Genomic DNA, 10,000 nt, shown 5'->3' with positions numbered 1-10,000 from the left:
AAACTGAAAAAAGCTTTCCCGTGGGGAGAGGAAAGTACTGTAGCTGTACTATTACTTTCACTAATCAATTCATAGTTCTAAATTGTTTTGCGTCTACAAAAATGTATGGATGAGAGGGATGAGGAGAAACACACAGCTTATTGCTCCAGCAATGCTCCATTCTAGTAAAGCTTGTCTTTACTAAAATAGTGTAGTGCAATATTATAAAAATTAACTTTGACTCTCTTGTATTTATACTTCAAACCATAGAATTACCCAGTGCAAAGGATTAAAATACCTCATGTAACACAAATAGAATTTATAAAAGATGCACAACCACTTTACAATGATCTATTTAGAATAAAAAGAAAGTGCGTTTTGGCAGCCCTTTTAAACACAGCATGTTGTATCAGGTCAAACTTGTTTATAGTATGCGTGTGTCTTATAAGTGAAAGTTTTTGGAAACAGTTTTTGTTTCTAAATAATCAGAAGCTAGAAGAGTAAATCTGTGGGCTAAGGAATAGGGAGCAGAATTATCACTGAGCAGGAATATTTTCATTTCTACTTGCAAGGTAAGCAACAGAATCTGTCAAGTGGAAAAAGTAAATATTTTTATATAAAGACATCAGTACTAATGATGGAAAAGTTTTCTACCAGGTGACCTGTACTACTAGGAAAGGAGCTTGCCATTATAAAACTTAAGAGTAACTAACAGTATAATATCTTTATTATTTCTTTTAAATTAAATATGGAAAGTGGACTTAAATTCTGCCCAAGTAATTTAAGCAGAGTGGGAATTGAGTACAGTGGGAAGTTTTACACTTTGTAGCCTAGTCTTCTTCCATTCCAGAAAACAGACTTCTTGATTTGATAGCCTTTTATGTTTCATTTTTTTAGTAACTTTGATCTTGAGGTAGATATTACTTTAATATCACACCAAATTCCCTATTTATACAGTGTATTGTTGCTGCAATCAAAAATAGTCTTGAGTTCTCTTACTTTTCTTTTACACTAAGTAATAGAGCTTAGAATTGACCTCTATACTGCTTAAGTATATCAAAAGACAATTATGCTATAATAGTCACTGTTCCATATGTTGTAAATGAAAAGTTCCCAGTTTCTGTGAACAAAATACATGCTTTCAGTGTTTTCACTATTTGGGTGTGGGCAGGGGAGCCTTGTGTGCCAGTTTTCAGTTTGTGAGTGCCTTCAATTTCTTTTGGGATGCTGTACAATATGAAGAATGTGCTCTATGTATCCTTTGACTTTATCAAGTTCAAAACATGTTATTCAACCAAGCACTATAATAATTCTTTTTCCTGTTACCTTACTAGAGCTCTCAGATTATTCTATCAATGTATGGAAGATTAACTCCAAACAAAACTCTGGGGCCAAGGAGAGGCAGTGCCTGTAATGAAACCCTGTAAAAGTAACATCACATATTGCAATTATCTCTGTATCCTAAAAAGAAAAATAACGTTAATGATGTTGTTCAAATAGATAAATTCTGTACTTGAAATCGTTTTAAGACATTGAATTCCAGGTGTTGAATTCTGGGATACAAAACATATTCTAATTACGGTCTAATAAATGCTAAGTAAATGGGATAATGGCTTCACTCAATCTATTTGCTCTGCTCCTTTTCATAAAGCCCAAGTTGCTGTTGTCCACCTTCTCTGCCACAATACAGTGCTGGCTCACATTCAGTTTGCTGCCCTACCAGGGCCCCCAAGTTCTTTTCTGCAAAACTGTTCCCCAGCCAATCCATCTCAGCTTGCATTGTTGCTGGGATTCCTCTTTCCCAGGTACAAGACTGCACATTGACCCTTACCAAATTTCATGGGATTCCTGCTGGCCCATCCTCTAGCCTGTCTAGGTCCATCTGAATGGCAGCCCTGCCTCCTGATTGGTTGTCTTTTGCATCCTCCAGTTCATTGTTGAAGATGGTAAACAGGAATGGAAATTGATGATGGCAACTATGTAAAGAGGAAGAAGGACAGAATCTTACACCTTTCTTTAATCTTACCTTTTCTGCCCTCTTGTTATTTACACTTAGATAATAATGTAAAATACAATCTCAAGCTGCTTCTATATGACTTCCTGCTGTTGATTATTAACATAACAGTAACATATATATATAAGGTTAGAATATCCTTCCACCTTCCTCTGCTTTGTCTTAGCTCTTGAATAAGCAACTTGAAAAGGTAAACCAGTATAATCAGGCTTTCTGCACTCAGCTCTTGGTGAAATGTTAAAAGGAAACAAGATGCCTTTTATATGCTGAAGTTGAGCAGTTGTGCAGAGCAGTGCTGGTATCTGTTGAAATACATCTACAGTCCACTTTGCCAAGTGAAGACAGACAGCAGGCAAGAATTGGAAAACAGTTCTAAAACAAGCATTCTGCAGCATTACAAACTGCACAGTACAGATACAACTATTACTGAATTTTAGAAACTATTTTAAGTAAAAGGTAATTAAAAGCTGTGACTTCAAAATTGTCAAGTATATCTATGCAGCATCTGTAACATAATCTGTCTACTCCGAACACTGCCTAAATGTGAGTTCCTTGTATGTCAACAATCCTTAACATATATAAAATTATTTTCAAAGTTGTATCACCTCTCCCAAAAATACATACATAGCTTTTAGAAATTATTTTCAACTCTGACAAAGCTCTATTGCAATAATCTCAGATTGCTTAAATCTCCAGGAATTAAAATATATATTTGATTAAGTCTTATTTCACATTTTTTCTTATTACACAGTGTTTTCTACCTGAGATATATGTAGTGTAGGAATATGCTTCTTCTTCCAGAAGTGTATTACCATTGACTAATTATCAGAGTGAACTAATGCAGAATCCATGGAAATAAGGATTTGGTTTCAGGCAAGTAGCCTGGAGTTATGTTAAAATACAGCACATTTAAGAGAATTTGCTAAGTGCCTAACAAATCTAGACATTCAATAAGGCCAATCACTAGTCTTTTAGGCTGTGAAAACGCTGATTGCCATATATTGCTGATTGTAAAAACAGCCTTGAATATAACACTATCTTCACTTTTATGTCTATTGGATATGCAAAAACTTAAGTTGCAGTAGGTTGCTTTCTAGTAAAAATTACAAGTGCACAGTAGGTCTTGGCAGTGTTCTGCTATACTTTTTAAATTTGTTTTTCCACATGGATGAGATTTTGTTCATGCCAACTGGTATCAGAAAGCAAGAGGTTTTTACATAAGAACCTTTTGCTGGGTGGCTTCTGGTTGTGGTCCAATAAGTTTGCCTTCTGTTGACTGACTGTTCCGAAAGATAAAATCACATTAATTACAGGTTCTTTGCATTTGCACACGTTATTAACACATAGACTTCAGAAAGTCTCATTTTTAGTACTGACTAATGATAGTGTTTCTAAACAAGCATTTTGAGTTGCTCTTAGTTTTTCACTTTCTCCATCTGCCTATCTTTGATGTCATACTGATAATCCAGAATATTTTTACAATGGTATGGAGAGGAAGTATACCAGATGTTTAAGCTGTCATCTCAAAAGTAGAAGTTCTTTCTCTGGAAAAAAACAAAAGTTTTAGATGTGTCATTATTATTTATCTCTTGCTTGACTATAGGAAGCTTCTATATTCCTTTAGTTGCATCGGTGAGAAGAGAAAGCCAGTAGGATAGGGACAGCTATCAAAGCTGATACGTTAAAGTACTAAAAACAAATTCTGCATCTTTAAATCGCAAAATGTTCCTCTGCTTTTATGCCTAGAATGATTCTGCCTCTGAAATTGCATTACACTCTCATTTTTTTAAAATCTGCTTGCCAGTATTTCACTTGTTCTCATTTTAGGAATGGGGAACTATTTTTTTTTTCACCTTTAGACTGACTGTTATCAGCCTGCTTTTTTCATTTGCTGTTTAATCATCTTGTCATGTTGGGATGCCGTTACAGAACAGGTCTCATGCAGGTATTTGAAGCAAATTCCTCTTATAATAAAAACTGGTAACTGAATTAAAACTATTTTTTGAAGAAACTGAAGAGTGGTTCTAGAATCCCCTAAATTGGATACATGCAAGCACTTTCTTTTCAACAGTGCAATAGGAACAGGAAGGTGACTCTCCAATGCAAAGGAATAGTTTTCATGTCACCAGTTTTACTTTGTGTTTCAACTTGAATACTGACAATAATTCAGTGAAGCACTCCTGGTCTGTCTTTTCTTTTTATATGTGGGAAAATATTTTTTTTATTTCCAGTTACTCTGGTCAGCATGCACAACTGAGATGAATGATGCTTACATGACCAAGTTTCTAACCACTACATACCACCTTCCTGATGTTCTTGAAATACTGGCTTATTCAGTGGCCATGCTTGAGTTTTGGTCCAAATACTATTCCCAGTTTACAAATGAAACATTTGAATCATGAGCAGATTAATTAACTGGCCACAGTCCTATAGCAAGTTTATATCAAAGCAAAGATTCAATCTTAAACTTGACAGGCATGGATTTATGAGGGCTAGACACTTCTGAATCCCCACATGCTCATTCCTTGCTTCCTCTTTAAGCTATAAAGGGAAAAATGGATGAACACAAAATGAAAGGCAATTTTTCTTTTTAACCTCTGTAAGTCTGTTGTCCACTTTTTCAGAGAAAATTCAGCTTTTCCATAACACTGAGCAAGGTTCAGTCTTCCCATTTCTGTATAAATGTCTGATGAATACAACCTCAGTAGTGCACTGATAAATCGGTGCGGGAGAGAATTTTTCTTGAGACAGTATTGCTGAGAAAAGCTGTTTGCCTTCAAATCCTACAATTTTCCTTTCTTTGGACTATTCCAACTTCTCTTTCTTGAATATACTAGTGCAAGCCTATGTCTTAAGTAGGCAGGAAACATGCTTGGCGTTAAGCATTGCACATTGATGAGCTCCTTGACCAATGTCACCTCAGTTTTAAGATCATGGCCCTCAACTAAATTAAGCTGGTTCTGTTTGAAGAACTGCATATCTTTGAACTCACAGGAGGTAAATATTCTTCAGCGTGAGATGTGTTACTTTCATAGCAGAGTCAATAAAATCTGTGTAAATATTGCAGCTTCAGCGTTAGCTTGTCAATAGCAGTGGGAATGGGCCTTGCTGTCTTCTTTAAAAATGCCTTTCATTGCGAACTTTTCTTCAGACCTTCCCCTAGCATATATCCAGCACTGTGCTGAAGCATGAGTATTAAATCTTGCCATCAGTTTTGACTCAAGTAACTACAGCATCCAGGTGCTTCACATCTCAGTTAAAAAGCTGACTGTACAACCAAATACAGGCAGAGTCATCTGAAAGGGTGATCCAAATATTTGACATGCTCAGGACTATCTTAAGAAGACAATGAAAAACACCAAAGAAAACAGTAAAAAGCATTTGAAAAAGGTATTTAAAACCAAATGAAAAACAATTTGCTGAAGGCTGATGTTAGGAATTTTTTTTCCCATGTTGGATCCATGACCCTGAAAACTCTCTTTAGGTTATATGTTCTATCTAGCCTTTTAGTTAAAATAAAATAAATTACTTTTTTTCTTTTTGTTTTAGGTCTCCTTAATCCAAAAAATATAGAGCCTTCAAGGAATAAAATTATCTAAGTTTAATCACTTCTTTGACTAAGGAGATTGGAAACCACTATTTGAAAATCAGAAGAAAGTAAGCAGGTCAACAAAGTATAATGCTGTGAGCTCAGAGCTCTTCTGATTTTTAAAGGAGTCGTTTAGGTGGTCTAGACCATGCAAAAAATACCTTTAGGCAGAAGGGGAAGACATGTAATCCCAGCTTTACTCAGTCACATTGTTTTGTGGTTGCAGCTCAGTCAGCACTGTTCTCTCTGATGCCTTTGAGACTGACTCAGCTGAGCAGCAAAACTCTGGACTCCTTCTGCAGTAAACCACAGCTGTAAAAGGGAGATACTGATGGGCTAAGGAGAGTTCACTGGTGGGCCACTGGGGTGGTGAAGGGGATGGAGCACTTCACCTGAGAGAAAAGGCTGTGGGAACTGGGGATTGTTCAGCTGGGAGAAGAGGTGGTTTCACTGGGAAAGAAGAGCAGCCTACTGGTACCTATGAGGATGTTATTAGGAAGATAAATGCAGGCTGTTGACAGTAGTGACATGGTGCTAAGAATAGAAATAGGTATGAATTAAACTATGAGATGTATACAATTTAACAACATTTAGTAACTTTTGTGGTCCATAAATGTTATATGTTCTGCTTTCTGTTTTGCTAAGGGAGGTGTTCAGTACTTATAAAATGAATTTTGTGAGAGATTTTAAAGATGAAGGTTTTCTTGTATATTGACTATTGAACTTGTTTTGGTAAGCCTTAAAATTACGCTGTTAAAATAATTAAGACTGTTATTGAAAGTTTATTGCATATATATGACAAAAAGAAACAAGATCCAGGTGTGATTACGCAGAGGAAAAGTCCTACAGGAGATTGAAATTGAACATAGTAACTGTAATTATCTAAAAGCAAGTCTATTACGGTATGATAAAACTGTCAAAATAATGATTGAGAGCTCTAACAAGTCATGCAGAGGAACAATAAAGCTAATCTTACGTCATAGCTTGAGAATTTAGAAATTGTATTTTGACCTTAGTTAAAAATAGAGCAATTCAAAACATATTTAGTAAATGAGTTATAATACCTTTTCTTAATTAAAAATTAAAATTGTTCTCAATTTTTTTTCCAGTGAAGTAGGGAATATGTTTCTAGTCCACATGGTGTGTGTATTATTTTACTGATTGCTTACGCTTTTTAAGGAATTATTATTTGACATTGATCTATTCTTCATGTATGCAAATTTTGCTTTTTTTCTGTGCAATTTACTCCATTTTCCATTCTATATGGGACCTATCCTCCATATATTCTACAATATCTGAATGCCTTCCAGTTGTGTGTTAAGGTGTTAAGCTGCATGGCTACATCTCTTGTTTTGCTCTTCTTTTCTCTGAAGGAGAAACTGTGTGGTTGACTGGGTATGCTGGCTTTGCTGGGGTAACACTAACTTTTTTCACAGTGGATGGTATGGAGCTATGTTTTGGATTTGTGCTGAACACAGAGTTGATAATATAGAGATTATTTTGTTATTGGTGAGCAGGGCTTACACAGAGCCAAGGCCTTTTCTGCTTCTCGTACTGCCAGGCTGGTGAGGAGGCTGAGGGTGCATGGGAGGCTGGGAGGAGACACAGCAGAGCCAGGTGACCCCAGCTGACCAAAGGGATATTCCAGACCATATGACATCATGGTCAGTAAAGTGAGAGGAAGAAGGAGGAAGGTGGTGCATTTGGAGTGAATGGAGGAATGATTTGTCTTCCAAGTCACTGTTACCCGTCATGGGGCCCTGCTCTCCTGGGTATGGCTGATCACCTGCCTGCCCATGGGAAATACTGAATTATTTCTGTGTTTTGCTTTCTCTGTGTTTTGCTTTCCGTATTAAACTGTCTTTATCTCAGCCCATGAGTTTTCTCACTTTTACCCTTCCAGTTCTCTCTTTGATCTTGCTGGTGTGGTAGTGAACGAGCAGCTAGTCATATAGGTTTCAAAAAACTCACTGACAATGTGTTTCTCCCAGCTCTGCTCCCCAGCAGGCACTTACTTTACCAGTCTATCTTTTGTCTACCAATGAAGTTTTTAAAAGAAGTATTGCTTTTGTTTTGTATCACTTCCAAAATGCTGATCCTTTTTTCTGAGAATTGCTTGGTTTTCTTTTTATTTCAAATACTCACAGTGCTAAATATTCAGCATTTTAAAATCCTGTGATGTCTTTGGCCCTGATGTTTTGTGGTTATGAGTTTCATAAATGTGTCTTTGCCTAGAAAAAAGGTTTAAATCTAAATGCTTTCTTCAGAGTAACTTGAATGCCTATGGATGTTCTGACCCTCAGCAGAAATGGTAAGTAGGCATTGTCTTTTTTGGTATCCTTTTTTTTGTGTCTTCTAAAATAAATGTTTCATTTCCTAAATTTTGTGTGTTTCCTTAGCCCACCACTGATTCTTTTCTGGTTTTCAACCCTTAGTTCTTCCAGTGGACATTTTTGAGATAGGATGACAGAAATTAGTATGATAGTTCCAGGTGGGTCTAAGCAGGAGTTACCCATTATGAGTAGGTTGGTAATATTTCCAAGTCCATTTCTTCTTCTTCAGCCTAATTAAAATCAGTTGTTAGGGAATGCACAGGCTTGTTTCAGCCAATTTAGAGACTAGTAAAATGTAAGAATAACTGACCTGTTTCTTCCACCATGCATTACTGGATACTATGATTTGGGAGTATTTTTTGTCTTGGACTCTAGTGTCTCTGAAGACAAAACCTCCAAATACTAAACCCCAATTTCTTCACCTTTCGAACAGTGGAATCCCATAATTCAGATTATATTTACAGAGTTGCAGTCTCAAGTATCTCTTTGGGAAATGCAACTCTGTCTATTCCATACTGTTGTTTTCTTTAGGAAAGCTAGGAACAACTGAAAATTGAATAGAAACAGCTTTTAAAAATAATTTTGAATCCTTAGCAATACAATTAATCCTAAGATTATTTACAAGACTGTAGAATTTCTTGCCTTTCTCAAGTTCCCAAATCAGAATTCCATTTACTTTTCTGAAGAACTTTCTTCTTCCTGCTTCAGGGCTGATTCTCTTTTTTCAAAGTGGTTTCCCTGCTGATCTCACGACAGAACTGTTTACTTTCATTCAGTATCAAGATTTGCTTGACTTACATTTGTTTCTTTTCAGATTAGTAAAACAATTCAGTCAACAGAATGAAGAGGCACACATTTCACTTAAAAAATCCTTTTTCTCAATCTGCTATTGACGCATGTATTCATTTAGCCTTTTCTCTGAAATTTCTTTGCTTTTCTTTCCATAAATTAAATGACAACCCAGCCCTGGAAGTACTTAAGCAAGGCCATCATGTGTTTGACCTGAAGCTTGCAGCTATGTGGAGCTGCAGCTTTTGAATAGGTGCCAGTTTACTCAGATTCATCTTCAGGATTGTAACCTGAGTTTGACATATTTGAATCCTCTATAACCTCATCACTTAACTTTTGTTAGGTTCTTACAAAACATTTTAAACAACCTGATTTAGTATGTGTCAACTTCTGTCTCACCACTGTTAACTTTTGTTGTGAGGAAATGGACATGTATTTCTCTTGTTCACAGAATCTGACCCTTGACAGGGCTTTGGGATTTTTCTCTGGTTGTGTCTGTGTGACTAGTTTGTTTCCTTGGCTGCTACTAATGAACTTTAACAAAGATTTTATATGACAATTCTTTTTCTTTAATTTTTTTTCTTATGACATGTCCAAAAATTGCAAGAGTTTAGTGATGTTTCAACTTTATGCAGTGGTATTGGTCTTTCCTTAGTGTATCACAGCCACTTAAGTGCTTGTTAGACTGGTCATTAAAAACATAATATAGTGGATATAGACTTTACTGTATAATTCCCTAATCACTGCTAACTTAGCATATAATTGGCACTAGTATTTACCCCCTTTCAAGTTTTCTCTACTATTTGTTGGTGTGTTATTTCACAAAGTAGGTGGATAGCATAAATTAAAGATTAAATCCTTGCCTAGAGAAGCTTATTTTCCTATTAACGGAAAATCATTACGCCTTAGTGAAAAATCATGTCCAAGATGTTTAACAATGTATGCCAATAGTGATTTGTGGATGCAAAAGAATTGCTATTGGCTTTGCATTCTCAATGCCTTTTGTTTGTTATGTTTGAGTAACATGTTAGTTTATAAACTGTGTTAGAATGTTTTTAATGTCTTTATGAATTTATGAATTTTTTAACAAGTGGCTTTTCTGCAAAATGAGCTTTCTACTTCATCATCTAGGGAGGGGATGATAGTGCTGAGTGAACTGTTGTTATTTGGCAGGTATCCTGTGAGCTCTTGTCTGCTGGTAGAATTTTGGTGTGTGATAGAAGTAAAAGATTTGTTCCTTAAGAGCAATGAAAGGAAACTGGATACTGTGAAATTACCTATCTATAATGTTTTCTC

The 10,000-nt window shown here is 35.9% G+C and overlaps 1 protein-coding gene across 6 annotated transcripts in view; it reads left to right on the top strand.

Moving 5' to 3' along the window:
- The window catches only part of CDIN1 (CDAN1 interacting nuclease 1), a 125,753-nt gene that overhangs the window by 36,838 nt on the left and 78,915 nt on the right, over window positions 1–10,000 (top strand). The gene's annotated exons all lie outside the window — the stretch shown is intronic.

Source organism: Aphelocoma coerulescens, chromosome 5, assembly GCF_041296385.1.
Source record: "Aphelocoma coerulescens isolate FSJ_1873_10779 chromosome 5, UR_Acoe_1.0, whole genome shotgun sequence".
Lineage (NCBI taxonomy): Eukaryota > Metazoa > Chordata > Aves > Passeriformes > Corvidae > Aphelocoma > Aphelocoma coerulescens.
Note: the sequence above shows the minus strand (reverse complement) of the source record. Positions and strands in the feature narration are given on the sequence as shown.